The sequence below is a fragment of the Macaca fascicularis genome, chromosome 15 (assembly GCF_037993035.2).
Source record: "Macaca fascicularis isolate 582-1 chromosome 15, T2T-MFA8v1.1".
Taxonomy (NCBI): domain Eukaryota; kingdom Metazoa; phylum Chordata; class Mammalia; order Primates; family Cercopithecidae; genus Macaca; species Macaca fascicularis.
The window spans coordinates 40,309,564-40,326,964 of NC_088389.1; the positions used below are offsets into that span (position 1 = coordinate 40,309,564).

At 42.9% G+C, this 17,401-nt stretch overlaps 1 long non-coding RNA gene across 5 annotated transcripts in view; it reads right to left on the reverse strand.

Moving 5' to 3' along the window:
* The window catches only part of LOC102136378 (uncharacterized), a 145,767-nt gene extending 130,451 nt beyond the window's left edge, over window positions 1-15,316 (reverse strand). For 4 of the 5 annotated variants that reach the window (XR_012425032.1, XR_012425031.1, XR_010581455.2 and 1 more), the window contains exons 1-2: window positions 15,241-15,316; window positions 9,023-9,100 (exon numbers count right to left, since the gene is read on the reverse strand). This is a non-coding gene — a long non-coding RNA (uncharacterized lncRNA). Of the gene's footprint in view, window positions 1-8,488; window positions 8,523-9,022; window positions 9,101-15,240 lie in introns of all 5 variants that reach the window. The other variant, XR_010581454.2, reaches the window with a different exon arrangement.
* Between the last annotated feature and the right edge of the window lie 2,085 nt (window positions 15,317-17,401).

Here is a 17,401-nt window from a genome sequence, read left to right on the forward strand (position 1 = left end):
GAAACAACAAACAGCATATATGAGGGCTGTTTATTTCCTGCACCAGTATTCAGCATCTCACCACTGCATTTGACCATATTTTCAGGTGGTGATAGTTCTGCCAAGAAAGTAGCATGGAGGGAAAAATCAGCTATGACTAAGAACAGGGAAAACTTCACAGAAGGATGGCTTTTAGACTGATACCAACAGTGAGCTAAAGTCCAATGCAGCAGGTTGGGACACTGAGTTTGGATAGTTAGTCAGCAGCCAACAACTGGTAGGGAAGCAGAAATGTTTAACCTTAGAGAGAGGCTATGTGGACAGAGAGATGCAATCTGGAGAGAATCTGCTAACTGTTAGAAAACAGCAGTAGGGTATTCAAAAAGAAGTCAGGGGCCAGGCACGGTGGCTCACGTGTGTAATCTCAGCACGTTGGGGAGGTCGAGGCAGGTGGATCACATAAGGCCAGGCGTTTGAGACCAGCCTTGCCAATATGGTGAAATCCCACCTCTACTAAAAACACAAAAATTAGCTGGGTGTGGTGGTGAGCACCTGTAATCTTAGCTACCTGGGTAGCTGAGGCACAAGAATCACTTGAACTCAGGAGACGGAGGTTGCAGTGTGCTGAGATCTCACCACTGCATTCCAGCCGGGGCAAGAGAGTGAGACTCTGTCTCAAAAAAAAAAAAAAAAAAAAAAAAAAAAAAAAAAAAAAAAGAAGAGTCAGTATTAGGAGAATAAGTAGGCAATTAGCACTTACTAATCAGTGTCTAGTATTCCAGAGGAGGAATTTGATCCACTGGAAACAGGAGACAGGACTCTGAGACACCAAGTGAGGCTCAGTCCTGCAGTACATCAAGCCGGGCAGGTAATTTAGAGAAAGACCCAGGGATGACATCTGGGGCCCCAGGTGAGGGTCTTCCTCTTAGGAAAATACAAGTGCTCAAGAGCTGGGTCATAAGGGGACAAGCATATAACCTTACTAGATACAGAATGCTCTGTTTGCCATTCTGCCTCTTGTTCACTTTGTGATGCATCAAATAGCTTGGGACTGAGCTGCACGCAGGCCTCCGGTCACCCCAGGTATGTGGATAGAGGAGACAAAAAGCAGAATTAGGCTAGGATTCCTTGATGTGAGGATACGGATGACAACAAAGTGGTAAAGGTGGGTAAGGGGAGGGGAAAGAAGAAGAGCAGCTTTGCGTGAAGAATGGCAGTTCTAGGAGATAAAGTTGGGAAGGTTAATTAGAGCCAAGATGTTAAGTCCCTTAAATACTCAGCTAAGATGTTTTAACTTTATCCAGCAGCAATGGGAGCCATGGAGAGTGTACATGCAGGGTCATTAATGACGTGTCCAGAGCCACACTTTGAGACTAATCTGGTGCTGATACATATACTTGGTAATGGGTGGGAGAGGAGCTGGGGGTCCTAGAGCACTGAAGTAGCACCACATTCACAGAGGGCACTTCTAAAATGTAGTGAGGAAAATGGCATTTTAGTTTGGTGACATCATTTCTCACTAGCGTAAACTCTTTATTTTTCTCATATACCTCTCTTCTGCCCCAACCCACCTGCCAACGTATTGAATTCCTTTTCACTTTCAGGAGATTGTCTTATGAGAAACTATTTCCCCAGAAAGTTTGACTACCTTCAGTTTTCCTCAAAGTTTAAAATTTTACTCTGTATAAATGTGACCATGATCTTCTCCAAAATGCATGTGCTATTTTCTGTTCCCCTATGGTAAACTGAGACAACATGTTGGAGATGAGGTGGTTAGTTTGCAAAAAAAAAACAAAAACAAACGAACAAAAAAACAAACACCTTTAATTCCTTCAAAAATGCCATGTCCTGTTCTATTAAATTTTAGTTCTGTTAAATTTCTATTAAATTCACTAAAGAAACCTACAAGAAACTTAACCTCAAAACTCCATCCTTAGCAAATGTAAATCTCAGGACCACAGAGGTGATTACTCTCCTAAAATTGAGCACTGATGAGTCTAGTAATATTCCTACACCTGAGTCAGAAGAGCTCAATTTAAGTTTTGGTTCTGCCACTTTACAGTTATGTGATTTTAGACAAGTCATATTGTCGCTATAAGCCTCAGTTTCTCCCTCTGTAAAATAGGACTGAAAATCTCTCTATTGCCTGAGAGAATTATTGTGAGGATCAAATGAGATAATGTACAGTAAAGTTTTTTTTTCTTTTTTTAACTGCAAAATACTGCTCAAATGACAAGGAGAGATTCCACCATCTGTGACTCCTTTTCTTTGGAGATTTTCATGCACTTCCAAGTCTAAATGGGAAGTTCCCTATGGCACAGTGTAAGTTAACACTCATTAGATGGGCTAGTTGACCTTGTCATTGACTGCTGGTAAACCATAATTTTCCTTTCCTTTTGCACAGATTATTTTTTTACTTGAAAGGAGGGTTATGAGGGAAAGATAAGGAAAGCAGCCTCAGATAATAAATCCCAGCTTGCCTGACTCCAAGTTGCAGGTGGCTAAGGAGGTGATTGGCCCTGGTTCTGGAAGCTCCCTCCTCAGTCACAGTTGGCTCTACCTTTTGTAGCCTCACCCTTGAAGGCTGAGGGAAGAGGAAGGTCACACTCTTCGAATCTTCCTGTCTGATTAGATCTAGTAAGGACATTGTAAGCTTTCCTCCCAAGATGAGGCAGCTCTGTCAGATCTGAGAGACATTTATCTTCCTGAAACACACACTAACTAATCTGTCAGTCACAGATGAAGATAAGGGGATAATGAGCAGGAAGGGAAGGGGAAGTGGCCATTTTGATAGGCAGGGAGCACATTCTTAGGGTCATGCCTCCTCCCATACTTGGAGAGGAAAGATAGCTGATACAACATTCATGGAGGAGAGCAGGGAGGCATGCAAAGCCCTGCAGTGTTTATGGGAGGAAGAGTTCAAAGACCAGAATGCAAATTGCAGCCTGGTCACCTCTCAGCTGGGTGACTCCTCTGAGCTGCAGTTAGCTAGTCCATAAAGTGAGAACACTGATGGTGGTGATGATACTTTCCTAAAAATCACAGGATTATCCAACAATTCAGTAAGACAAGAGGTGTGACAGCATACTACCCCCTGCCTTCCTTATGCCTCCTGCATCCCATATCCCACACCCCATGCTCTTTCCATCAAAACTGACCCGTTTGTGTAGTTGATAAATTTACCAATCCCTGCTGTTGAACATGTTGGTGCAAACAGTTGATATTTCAACCTTCTGATGAAACTGGGTTGCTTTGTGCATTGTTAACAGCCTCGTGATGTCTTCAATTATTTAATTTCTGTACTAGAGGGAGGAATTAAGAATCCCTGGAAGGCTGCACAGGGGAGGGCAACAGAACTAGAAGAGCCTGAATAGGCAGGCTTCATGAGTTCAGCTTTCACTTCAACTATAGCAAACCCCTTATCTATTTTACAAATTGGATTTCCTCAAAGGATGTACCTGAATAGAGGAGAGCTTCTTCAGAGGAGAAAAAAAGAGATAATAATAAAACATTAGGCTGGAAGCAGTGGCTCATGCCTGTAATCCCAGCACTTTGGGAGGCTGAGGCAGGCAGATTGCTTGAGTTCAAGAGTTCAAGACCAACCTACACAATATGGTGAAACCTCATTTCTACTAGAAAAAAAGAATTAACTGGTTGTGGTGGCATGAGTCTGTGGTTGCGGCTACTTGGGAGGCAGTGATGGGAAGATTACTTGAGCCTGGGAGGCAGAGTTTGAAGTGAGCTGAGATTGCACCAACCACTGCACTCCAGCGTGGGTGACAATGAGACTCTATCTAAAAAATCATCATCATCATCACTGATATGGTTTGGCTGTGTCCCTAGCCAAATTTCATCTTGTATTGTAGCTTCCATAATTCCCACATGTGGTGGGAGGGACCCAGTGGGAGGTAATTGAATCATGGCGGCAGGTCTTTCCCATGCTGTTTTCATAATAGTAAGTAAGTCTCATGAGATCTGATGGTTATTATCAGGGAGTTTTCCTGCACAAGCTCTCTTTGCTTGCTGCCATGCATGTAAGATGTGACTTGCTTCTCCTTGCCTTCCACCATGACTGTGAGGCTTTCCCAGCCACATGGAACTGTATATCCAATTAAACCTCTTCTTTTGGTAAATTATCCAGTCTTGGGTATGTTTTTATCAACTGCGTGAAAACAGACTAATATAATAATGATATTTAAAACTAAGAAATACAGTGACAGAAAGGGGATAACTTAGGGCAAACCTGTCCAGACCCCCTGTAGCTTGCCCAGAGCTTAGAAGGTCAAACATAAATATGATACAAACAGATAGATGAGTGAATGATCAATGAATAAAACTGTTTAAGTAGGGACTGCATCCCACGATGGAGGGCAGGAAGTGGGACAATACTGACCTGGTCATATGTTGCTGCCATCATGCACACTCTCACCTGTTTTTCTCGCTTTCCAGATATCACCCCCACTGTCCTGTAGACATGACCTTCCAGCTCCCCTACAGGGGCTGATGAAGGAGAAATTGAAAGCACCAGCAGTTTCAGTTCCTGCTTAAGGCTACCTCAAGAAAAGCCCATTTTCCAGGTTTTAGCTCATAAGAGCAACAGAGTATCTGTGATTTCCCAGAGGATGGAGGACCTCATCTGCTATCCAGATGGGTCTCCACCAACTTTTCCCTTCACGAATGAACAGCTGTAGCAGTCATACTAATGACAATGCCAACCATAGCAATGGTGTACCAGGCCCCGTGCTAAGTACTTATACACATTACCCCTTTTCCCAAGATTATTCTGCAAGATAGACATTAGCACCTCCCTCTTATAAATGAAAACAGCAAGGCTCACAGCAGTCATATATATTGCCCAGGGTCATATGTTGCTAAGTAACAATGCTGAGATTCAAACACAGGTCTTTCTTTCACTCCCAAACCTAACTTTATTATACTGTGCTAAGCTGACTTGGAGACTATACTACGTTGGAACTTCACACCAGCCCTGGATGAACACTTCTCAGGGTTTGCAGAAAGACCACTGTTTCAGCCCTCTCCAGCCTTATATTTCCAGAGTAATTGTAATCTCCTTGGTCTAATCACCTGAAGACTAAAAATTGGACAAATTGATGAGTGAATGATTGAAGAAATGCATAGGTAAATGAGTGAAGGACAAAGTAAGTGAATGAATGAGTGAATGAGTGAAAGAGACATATTTTAAAACACTGAACTCCAGCTGTTAAATCAGTGAGTCAAGCAGTTGAGGCTGGGGTCTGGGATAGGTATTAGAGAATTATACTGGGGGTGCATGTTGGGACAGTGTGTGCAGTTTTAGAAGGGAAGAGTAGAAAATCTCACAGAGATATTTGAAAGCTGAGGACACAGGCTTGTTTTATAGGACAGGAAAATGAATGCAGAGATCAAGTTTGAGGCCGCTTCAAATGTATCCCACTGATAAATATACACAGGCAGAGCATTAGACCTGGTGAAAAGGAGGGGAGGGTAGCAGTATAACATCCTGCTTGGTGCTTTTGGCACAGGTCTCACTGTAGGCTTTATTCCAACTTGTGTCATCAGAAACAGGATGCAGGTAATGGGAGAACCACAGGTCCTGGGAAGATCAAAGGTATACATTTTATGCCTCAATTAAATTTCCCCTTGTAAGGCTTTCAAACACAATTTAGCCTTTCTCTGCTGGGCTGGGCCAGACACAAAGACATGCACTGGGTCTTTTTGGAACACAGGGCCCATGAGCGACTATAATTAACAGTTTCCTCCTGCTAAAGGGAATAGGGTTTTGGTACACAACACGGCCTGTTTGTGAGAATGGGAACTGTACTATTCATCTCAGGGTGCCCAGTGGGCTGTCTGCCCAAGAATGCCTGTCACAGCCCGATAAGGATTCCAGGCATAAAAGTTTGAGGTAAAGAATCAAGATATAGAGTTCTAGACAGGAACAGAGAGGAAAAGGAGTGGATATGCAGAGGATGAAAACTCACCATGCGTGGTATTATGGAAACAGCATCCTCTTAAAGTCAGAAACCTATGTCTTGTATTCTGGCTTCACTACTTTCTGTGCTGCCTTGAGAATTCATAGAGATCCTTAAATCCTACTTTCTTGTAAGAAAGGAATATTAAGACCTCTCTCAAGGACTGTCGCATTAAATCTATACTCCCTGTCTGGGAAAGTTTATGTCAATATGCTTTTCCAGGATCATACTGACTCATTGATAATCCTCCTATGAAGCCTTGAATAAGTAATCATCCTTCCAAATAAGTCATCGTGGAGCATTTTCTCTCTAACCCAGTACAGTGCTGAATGACTATGGATGTCCTATGGGCGGAACCATGCTCCTAAAACAGAAGCTGCTCAATATGACAGGGGTGACTTTCAAAAAGTTGGGTTTATCAAAGTATGTAAGAATATTACTGTAAGAATATGAAGATGGGTATAACAAAGACGAGCTCCACAAATGACAGCCAGTGTGAAGGAAAGCACTGGAGATCTGTGAACTGTTAGAAATTCAGCCTTTGTGCAAGGAAGGGGTGACTCAAACAGGATTCAGAAGCTTGTTTCATTTAGCATAATGCCCTCCAGGTCCCTCCATGTTGCTGAAAATTATAAGATCCTCTAACTAACAACATTGTATTATATATTTAAACTTTACTAAGAGAGTGGATATTATGCTAACTTTTCATACCACAAATAATAATAAAAGGGTGGGAGAAAATTTTGGGAGGTGATGGATATCTGTATGCCATTGATGGTGGTGGTGGTTTCACACCTATATACTTATCCCCAAAGTCATTGAGTCACACACATCAGGGGTTCCCCAACCCCCACCACAGACTGGTACTGGTCTGTGGCCTGCTGGGAACCAGGCCATACAGCAGGAGGTGAATGGCCAGCGAGCAAGTGAAACTCCATCTATATTTACAGTCACTCTCCATTGCTCTCATTACCACCTGAGCTCTGCCTCCTGTCAGATCAGCTGCGGCATTAGATTCTCATAATAGCATGAACCCTATTGTAAACTGCACATGGAGGGATCTAGGTTGTGCACTCCTTATGAGAATCTAATGCCTGATGATCTGTCACCATCTCCTACCACCTCCAGATGGGACCGTCTAGTTGCAGGAAAACAAGCTCAGGCTCCCATTGATTCTACATTAGGGTGAGTTGTATAATTATTTCATTATATATTACAATGTCATAATAATAGAAATAAAGTGCACAATGAATGCAATGTGCTTGAATCATCCCCAGAACCATCCCCTTCCCTCCCCCCAGTCCATGGAAAAATTGTCTTCCCCAAAACCAGTCCCTGGTGCCACAAAGGTTGGGGACCACTGATATACATTATATATGTACAGCTTCTAATATGTCAATCATAAATCAATGATGTGATCTAAAAAACAAAAACAGGAGTCAGAGGAAGCACAAAATACAAAGGCTAAGGTCCACCCTCTGGCGCTGCATCCTTGAGGGAAAGGGCAGGAGGGTTGCTATGTGCTGGACACCTTTACAACGTTAAGTGACTGCAGAAAATCCAGACCCCAGCTGTGTGGTTACAGAGTCTGCATTCTCACCATTGAATCTTCCTACCTCCTTTCCTGTAGGGACCAAAAATCCCCGGGACCAAAGGAGAAAAAGAAAGGTTTGGTGGCTGCGACTCTCTCCCTTTTCTAATAGAAATGGGATTTCCAAACCTCCAACGGGGTTGGAACCATCCTGTTTAATTCTACATGTATTCTTATGTTCTTCCTCACCCCAATCGGTTCCCTAAGTAAAATGATTATCACAGAGTTTTGAAAGCGAGGGGGGAAATTATATACATACATACACACACACACACACACACACACACACACACACATTTATATCTATCTATCTATATATATATATTCCAACAAAACACCTTCAATGCTCTCACTTCAAATAGCCCATTCATCTCCCAATGGCCAGTGAGAACTCCAGGAGTCGGAACATTTCTTCTGTAAATAAAGGGATGGAAACCGTGTGCACGAACACCCACCAGACAAAGTCTGCCTTTCATTCTCGCATAAACGCAGGCGCGAGCCACAGAGGCAGGCACGTGTGCCAGGCCATCCTCCCTGAAAAAGCCGAGTTCCGTTCTCCAGTGCGGAGTCAGGGGAGCCCACCCTTTCAAAGCCCCCTTTTGAAAGCAGCCGGCGACTTGAAAGGAGGCTCAGATGTCATTTGCGCGGCCGCGCCAGCTGCACAATGGGCTGCGCGCAGAGCCGGGTCCCCGCCGTGCTGCCCACACCCTGCGAGCGAGCGAGAGAGCGCGTGAGCAGTGGCCGCAGCTCCCAGAGCCCTGCGCTGCCCTGCGAAGGCGCAGGCGCTCCAGAGGCTCAAAGGCGGGAACCCCTGCCTCTCCGTCCTCTGTGGCGCTGATCAGAACGGCCTGCGCTAATGAGTTCCACCAAGTTACTGTGGCTAGGCTGCCCACGGGACTTCGGGGCATCGGGCTGAGTTTTCAGTTCTTCTTTTAAGCTCACTTACTTCAAAGTTTTCCATGTGAAGCTGTTGAGACAGCCTGATAGACGCCAGAGAAGAAAGGGCAGCAAAGAAAAGAAAAGAGAGAGAGAAAAAAAAAAAGAAGACTGAAAAATGCTTCAAGCAAAGAAAAAAAAATAAAGATAATTTTTAAAATAGCTCAAGTAACCGAAGATAACGATAAAGACATTAAGCGCTTCTCCACCCATACCTGATTCACTACATTCTGACTTCAATGAAAGATAATTCAGTGAAAGATGGAAGTCTCGGGCTTACCAGGAACTGAAATAAACAAACCCAAACCAGGGGAATTAAGAGAGGCAGTCACTGACAAGAACTGTAGTGGTTTGTTAGAATAAACCACATATTTCCTCCTTGGGCGTTTTGCAGATTGACAAGTAAATGTGAAAAGTATTCATCCCCAAAGATTCCCCAGATAATTAGCTTTCTCGATGTCATTGATGAGTCTTCAAAAACTGGTTTTCATTTGCTTACATCACAGATGAGAAAAACAAAGTCCAGAGAGTTTAGGTGACTTACCCAAGCTAACACCCTCTGTACGCCTGAGGACTGGATGATTCGAGTACAGCCCTGGTGTTTTTCAACATGCCATTCTGCCTGTAAATAAACAATAGATCAACAAAGGAGATCAAGAAAAAGAAAAAAGTTGACCAAGGAAAGGTTTTAATCCAGTGCTCTAAAGAAATTGGAGCCTTAGCACAGATCCACAGTCCACTGTCCATACAGCATGGCTCCATTAAATAAGGGAGAATCATTTCATTTATCAGCCAGCATATGAACAGCATCTGTTAAATGCAAAGGCCATAGAACGCTTGACAGAGAAAGTACTACGAAATCAAACAAGGTTGATCTCCGAGCTCTGGGAACTCAGTAGAGAGGTAGTACATGCAGTCATACCTATAGCCGAGGTAGGAAGGAGAGCAAAGAGTACAAGCTAGCATTTATTGAGAGAAAGGATGAAGTGACAGTAAAACACAAATGATGGCCAATGCTGATCAAACCTTAGGTGACCAGTGATCAACAGCATTGGCTTAGGGTCCTAGGTACATCAGGGTACTAGGCTACCTTAGGTACATCAGTTAACCTCTCAGTTCTTTCATATCATATGAGAATTAAAATAAATAATATGTGTGAAATGCACAGAACAGTTATTGGCACATTTTAAGTACTGAAAAAATAACCTGCTGTAATTCCTGTTGCAAATACTTTGCAGTTATAACCTCATTAAGTCTTCATGACATTTCCATGGGGTATAGGAAAGTAGCTTCATTTTATAGATGAGGAAACTGAGGCATTGAGTTCCTGCCATCTGCCCAAATTTATTCACCTAGTAAATAAGGAGTTAAGCTCTAGGCTCAGGGAAGTCTAATTCAGGTTCATTCTCTTTATAACTGTAAAACGTTGCTTCCCAGGACTCATACCAGAACTACAAGTTTAAATTTTACTTGATCCAAAGGTTTTCAAACCTGAGTTAACATTTTCCCTATGCCAGGTATCTATCTGTTAGCTTACCGTGGATATAGAGAAAAACAACATAGATTCTAGCACCAAGTTCCAAAGAGAATGTCATAACTATCATATCTCTGTGGCAATTAACGACTTAAAAAAAAAAGTATTTGAATTTTAGCTCTCATAGCTTTCCAATACATGGCCCTTACTTCAAACAGACTTTAATCTTGAGGCCAGTTTGCCTTCCTCCCACCCACTCCTCCTATATCATCTACCAGATTGAAACCTTTGAAGTAAGCCAAAGATAGTAGTAAGACAAGGACCCTAAGGATGGGAAGTTACCTATCCAAGACAATTTTAATAAACCTCCCATCTAATACAAAGATTTTTCTAACAACATCCTCAATGGTTAATAAATATCTCTAGAGACAAGAGACTAACTACATTTGAAAAAGCATCCCTTTCCATAGGCATACAATTGCAAGTCCCAGATATGTCTTTTTATATTAAACTGTAAATTCCGCCCACAATTCTAATTCTGCCCATTAGGATACACAAAATAAATCTGATCTCTTTAATTCTGGCTCTTTTCTAAAAAAAAAAAAAAAAAAATGCACCCATTCCCTGACTGTATTCAACATCTCTGTTACACTAGATTCTTCCTCAGAGAATATGGCTTTTAGCCACATCCCAGACACTCCCCTGGATAAAGTATAGAGCTTGTCAGTCTCCACCTTAAAGTAAAGATGCCATACAGAGGCTGACTTTTGGTCCCATGAGAGCTTTATAGTTAAACTTCTGCTTGAGCGTTCTAGCTTTATGAATGCTGTCTGAGTTTGTATTAGCTCTCTTCCACCTTGGGAAGGGAGAAGTCAGTGCCAGCAGCAATATCGTTAGTTCATCTGCATCCCTGTTGGGGACCAGAGAAGCAGGTAATTAATTGTTTCTCTTCTGTGCGAAGCAGCCGGCTTTCTTTGGAAAAGTTCATTCCTCATCCAGCAATGGCTTCTGCAATTAAAGCTATCCACAGCCAGGAGTTTGATTAATAGCTGGGAGGTTTCTCCTTTGCTGACAAATGAGAAGAAGAGAAATCAGATAGGGAGAAGCTGAATGCATTTGCTTAGCACAGGGCCTGGCTAATGCTCTTTCCAGTGAAAGAGCTGTAGTAATTCCAAGGGACTGAGAGGGAGAGAAAATCTCTTAAAAGTTTGCACGGTAATGGATCCAAAGAACCAGATGTGCCTGTTCCTCAGGAGATGAGCAGAAAGGGCTGTAGTCGGCAGTCTCTGGAGCTGGAGAGGATTTCTCCACACAGATGGGAAAAGCAGGGCCCAGAGAAGGAAATCTGATTTTTCCAAGGTCGCACAACCTGCCAAGAAAATCAAGGCCAGCTGCAGCCAAACTTCACATTTCACAGTCATAGAGTCACTTTGCTCAAGCTGAAAGAGCAATGGGAGAGTGGGCCCAACTATTAAAATGGAAGAGACTAAACCCTGAATCCAGAACCCTAGATCCCCAGGCAATATTGTCTCTATGGTATCACAGTTGCCCATGGCAGAAGGTATATTTAGTGATCTAGAATAAGACATGTATGAGAGAAATTGGCCACTTCATAAATTCTACTTATGGTTCCTAGTTTTACCCTCCATGACTCTACTGAATAATTAAAATTTCCTGATTCCTTGGAGATTAGAAGACAGTGATTCTCTCCCTAGAGCGTTGGAGTATTTGTCTCTCCCCACTGAGCTCTCCAGTTCCCAGAACTTCTCCTTAAAGAGACTCGAGCAGGTGGGAGATGGGGAGTGGGAGCTTGAGAATCCCTGGACGGTGAAAAATGTCTATGGATGACGGGGCTAAACTGTCAGCATCAAGGCAGATCAGCAAAGGCAAGGAGGAGACAACGGCAAGGCAAGCCGGAGAGGTAGTAGATGCAGGCTAGAATGCTAAGGGAACAGCTGTAGTCAGGAGACAGTGAGTGAGAATGTGGCCCTATGTAGTCCAAGGCAAAGGGCAAGTCAGAGGCTAGGACCAACTGGGTTTATCGGGAGGCCTGGGAGCTAGGCTGGCATCAGTCAGTTCCAAGAGAATTCTTGTGGACATTGAGTCATTGCAATCATTGCAATAGGGAAGTTTTTGAAAGTCCTGGGACGTATCCCACAGGTGCACCATTAGATTTGATGGCCCAGCCCTCTGAGAATAGGGCTTGAGAATCTGGTGGACATAGAGACTCTCCCAGGTCAGAAGCCTGGATAGTTGATGAGAAGAAAAGTCATACTTTGTAACAATTGGAAAGATCCTGGATTTAAATGTCAGACATTCTTACTAGCTATATGACCTTGAACAACTCAATCTGTGAGCCTTGTTTTTCTTATTTATCAAATAGCTTTTGGTGATGATTAAATAAGGTTATATATTTAGTGCTTAATATAGTACTCGACACACAATAAATGATAAAAATCACTGTCAGTAACGGTAGCAGTATTTAATGCTACTAATGTAGCAATAATGTAGTAATAACGATAAACTAACAAAGGTAATAATAATAAGAAAATCGACTAGTGTATCATGCACAGTTGGTTGCACAGATTAAATGAGGAATTGAAAACTATGGCCTACAGGCCAAATCCAGCTCACCACCTGTTTCTGTGCAGCGCATGAATGACAAGGTCTTTTACATTTTTTAAGGGTTGAGAGAAAAAATCAAAAGAAGAACACAATTTCATGACAGGCAAAAACTATTCCACATTCAGTCATCAGTGTCCATAAATAAAATTTATTGGAACACCGGCTGCCCAGTCATTTACATTTTGTCTGTAGCTGCTTTTTTGCTGCAACAGCAGAGTTGAATAGTTTCAACAGAGACTGTGTGGTCCTCAAAGCCTAAAATATTTACTCTTCGGCCCTTTACAGAGAAAGTTTGCTGACCCCTGGATTAGATCCTCTTCTCTTGTCTCCTCCCTGCCATCTCTTTTAGGCTGAGTGCAACCTTGACCTTCACACTCTAGAGGCTGTCACAGGCATGTTTTGCTAGCTCTGAATGTGCGTTGCAACCACCAGGCTGCAGCCCTATTTCTGCATCCTCTGACACAGGGACAGTGATAATTCTCCATGTGAATGTGGACTGATAGACAACTCCCTACAGGGACTTGAAATAACTATTTTCCCCCAGAGTGCATCTTCCTCCTCCCCTTTGCAAACGCACGTGCTCTTTGCAAAGACCTAACAATTCAAGTCATACTGGAAGGGAATCTCACCTATTTTATTGCCATAGTTACCGAGATTGCAAGTTTAGATGCTGTATTAGCAGTAAGTGCACGGTAATAATAGAAGTCAGGGAGGAGGGGACGAAAAGGATCCTGGCTCCTGTTTCTCCCTACAGCATCCTTCAGGGCAAATATACCAGAAACAGTTTGCATTAAATTGCAAAGTTGGCAGTTTTCTTAAAAAAAAAAAAAAAAAATCCAAATAATTGCTTTAAATTCTCTTCTCTTCCCCCGACTGGTTAACCCTCACGCAGCCCACCTCATTCTGAAACAATGAAAAGGAGGTTAAAAGAAAAATAAGTGGCCAGGGTTACCATGGAAACCAAAGTGGAAGGCAAGTGAAAGTCAATTTAAGGTTTAAATGCATATGAAGCAGATGTATGTGTGCGGACATATTTGCATATAGATATCCATCTCCCCTCCTCTCTGCTATCCATAATGTGTTCTTCCTTCCAGGCCCACCTCCAGACTGTCCACCTCCAGGGAAATTGTCCTGACAATTTCAAGCCCCAGTAATCTCTCCCTTCTGGAACTCCATTTGAACAGCAGTTTGGACACAGGATCGACCTCTTAATATACACTGCCCTGGAAAGGAACCGGAAAAACCTTTGAGGTCACTGACTACTCTGTGCTGGCTTATCTCTGTGTCTTTGCTCTTGTTAATGCCACCTGGAACGTCCTTGCCCACTCCCTTCCCCTGAGTGATTCTTATTATCCCCCAAGTCTCCGTGTCAACAATGATTTCTCTGCAGTGCTTTTCTCAATTGCTTGCCTCCTTCCAGTTTCCTCGTGCTCGGTTACGGATGCTTCTTTTACGCTCAAATAGGCCCATCATGATTAATTACACTAAGTTGTAATTGCTGCTTACAGAATGACCACCCCTCTCCAGACTATGGAACACTGGCAGACAAAGGCTGTTTTACTCTGTGTACCCCTATTGCCATAGATGTAATATTCTAATACAAATCACTCGAATCTCACAATCTAGGTCAAGACATCCCTTTCCACATGCAAGAAACAGTTGCTAATGTTGTTATTAATGTTGCTAATTGTTATGATTACCTTCAAATGCACAATATTCAACTTTCCCTTGTTGCTTCGAAGGAAAATCTTGAATACATGAGGTAGGTGCAGAAAGGGGAAATGGATGGGCTGGGATGAGGGAAAACTTACCATTTAAAAAAATGGTTAAAGGACTCTGGAACTTCTGGCACAGATAAGAAGCTCAAAAGATATGTTTTTCTAAATTCACTTCTCACAAGAGAGTCCTGGGACAGAACATTTTCTGCAGGACTCCAGAGAGCAGGTGCAGGGGAAAATAAAAGTTATGGAGCAGAGTTTGTGTTTCATAAGAAAACACAAGCAGAGTTTTCAAGCTGTTCAACATAAGAAAAGGTTGTCACGTAAGATAGAGAGTCCCCCAGCATAGGAGCATTCAAGTGGGCATTGCATGAGTAAATATATCAGGACATCAGGGAATGAAAAATATGATGTATGTTTAATAATTTGCAGAGGGAAAACTGGAGTTTGAGGTTATAGAGGTGGCAGTGACCAAAAGAGATGAGGAATATGCAGAACTGAGTGGGAGAAGCTAAAACTGTAGCTTACAGACTGAGCACAGAAAACAGTGTTTTGCATTATTTTTTTTTTCTGCAGGAATTGGGGACCATGGAAGGATTTGATGTGGAAAGTGACATGATTATTGATATGCATTTGGGAGTTTACTCTATTGGCTATAAGCAAGATGAGGTGGAGGAAACAAGCCTGGAAAATATTATGCAGCTACTACAGTAGTCCAGGTGAAAGAGGCCTGAATTAAGGCAGGGGTAGAAGGGATGATGAAGAGCAGGGATATTAGGGACATAGTGCAAAAGTGTAAGGGAGAGGCTGTATCAACCAGTCCTTCCAAGAAGCTTCCACTCACTGTCTGCCGCCCCTGTGTCTGCCCTCCTGGAAAACAAGTCAGCCTTCCTTGTTTGCAAGAGCAGACTCAAACTGTCGCTAGGCTGCGAAGGTTGCAGTCACCTTGAGTGGATTCCCCACGCAGCTCAGTGAGAAGCAGAGCCTTCCCTCCGCTGCTCTGTCAGCTCCACTTTGCATCAAAACTGCTTTGTGTGTCACCAAGTTATTAAAGTTGCGGATTGCAGTGCTGTGTCAGGCGATGTTGTGCTAAAACTGGGTCAGCGAGAGCTGTCTCTCCGGCAAGACATGGGCTCCTGGTGTCCCCGCATGCCAGCCCTGGTTGCAAAGACTCCTTGGCTGCCTCTCCCCAGCTGGCTTTGAGAGCAGGACATAATAACCCCGTAGCTTGGCCTTTGTATTTAGCAGCTCCAGTGCTAAATAATTCCCTACAAGAAGATTGAAAAGGGCTCCTCTGTTCTCTCGGTCATTCTTTGTGTCCATAAAGATGACAAGGTCGTGGTTTTTCCAATTCTCTTTTGAATCCTTTCTTTTCACAGATAGAACAGCTATAGAAAGTGAAGAATCAGCTGTTTCAAAACCCAGGGCACCCAAGTTTCCCCTCTGCTGTTCCAGGCAGCCCAGGGACAAAAGGGAAACAGAGGAGTACAAACAAACAGAAATATGTTCACAAAGGGTGAAAGGGTGTCAGGAACAGACACAAAACTCTATTGTGACACAAAACTCTACTTGTCCATGGACCATGTCTCAAGTAATGATCTCATGACAAGGGAGACACAGAGGTGCAAGTTTGGGATCAGAAGAAGAAATAAGTTCCTGGACAGAGGAAGCTCCCTCAATTCAATTCAATTCAATCCAGTGCACATGTATTGAACACCTGGACACTATGTCATAGTTGTGGATACATCCATGAAGAAAATAAACAAAACAAAGATCCCTGTCCTTGTAGAGTTTATATTCTAGCAGAAGGAGAAAGACAATAAATGATAGATACAAATAAAGAATTTATTACGTAAATAATTACATAATATTAATCATATGGCATGTTAGAAGGTGATAAACTATGGAACATTTTCATAGGTAAAAATCCATGTAAAAATCTATGGAGAAAATAAGAGACAGAGAATGGAAAAGAGGAATGTCAAGGGACAGGACTGTAATCTTAAAAAGGGTGTCTAGGTCTCATTATAAAGGTAATATTAAAAGCAAGATTGAAAAATGTAAGTAAGTTATCCTAGTGGATTATCTGAGGGAAGCATGTTCCATGAAGCAGGAAGATCCATTTCGAAGACCCTAAGTAGTAGTAATGTGCCTGGCAGGTCCAAGGTACAGCAAAGAGGTCATTGAGGCTGGAGCTACATAGGTGACAGGAAGAATATAGAAAATGAAGCCAGAGCAAGATGAGAGAGAGCCTATAGGTCTATGTAATGACTTCAGTTTTTACCGAGTGTATTATTGAGTCCTTGCCCCAGAAGTTCATGAAAGCTCAGCATAAAGTAGAACATAATCTAGAAAAAACATTCTAGAATAATGGTTCTCAGATGAGGATTATTTTGCTTCCCAGGGGATGCTTGGCAATGTCTAGAGACGTTTTGGTTGTGACAATCAAGGCAGATATGCTACCGGCATCTAGTGAATAGAGTCCAGAAATACTCTTAAACATCCTACAATGGACAGGACCAGCCTGTACAGCAAATAATTGTCCAGCACATATGTCAACAGTGCTGAGGCTGAGAAACCCTGCTCTAGAAGAAAGTAGAGCTTCAGTGGCTGGCAGGCTACACGTTCTTTGAATAAAATGTACCATTACTTTTAGGAGAATCTAACAGGCCAACTTACCCTTTAGGTATGGTAGGCATAGTGCTTAAAATCCATATTTTCAGAGGGCCACAATAAGTTTTAAATTTTTGATATTAAAAGAAAAATATAGAGTAGATTTTGCATTATATTTATCTTTATTCCAAAACAGTCATAATGCTTTTTTTTTTTTAGATGGAGTCTCACTCTGTCGCCCAGGCTGGAGTGCAGTGGCGTGATCTTGGCTCACTGCAACCTCTGCCTCCAGGGTAACTGGGAGCCTCCAGCTCCTGCCTCAGCCTCCTGGGTAGCTGAGACTACAGGCATTCCCCTGCCTCAGCCTCCTGGGTAGCTGGACCTACAGGCGTTCTCCTGCCTCAGCCTCCTGGGTAGCTGGACCTACAGGCGTTCTCCTGCCTCAGCCTCCTGGGTAGCTGGGACTACAGGCACGTGCCACCACGCCCGGCTA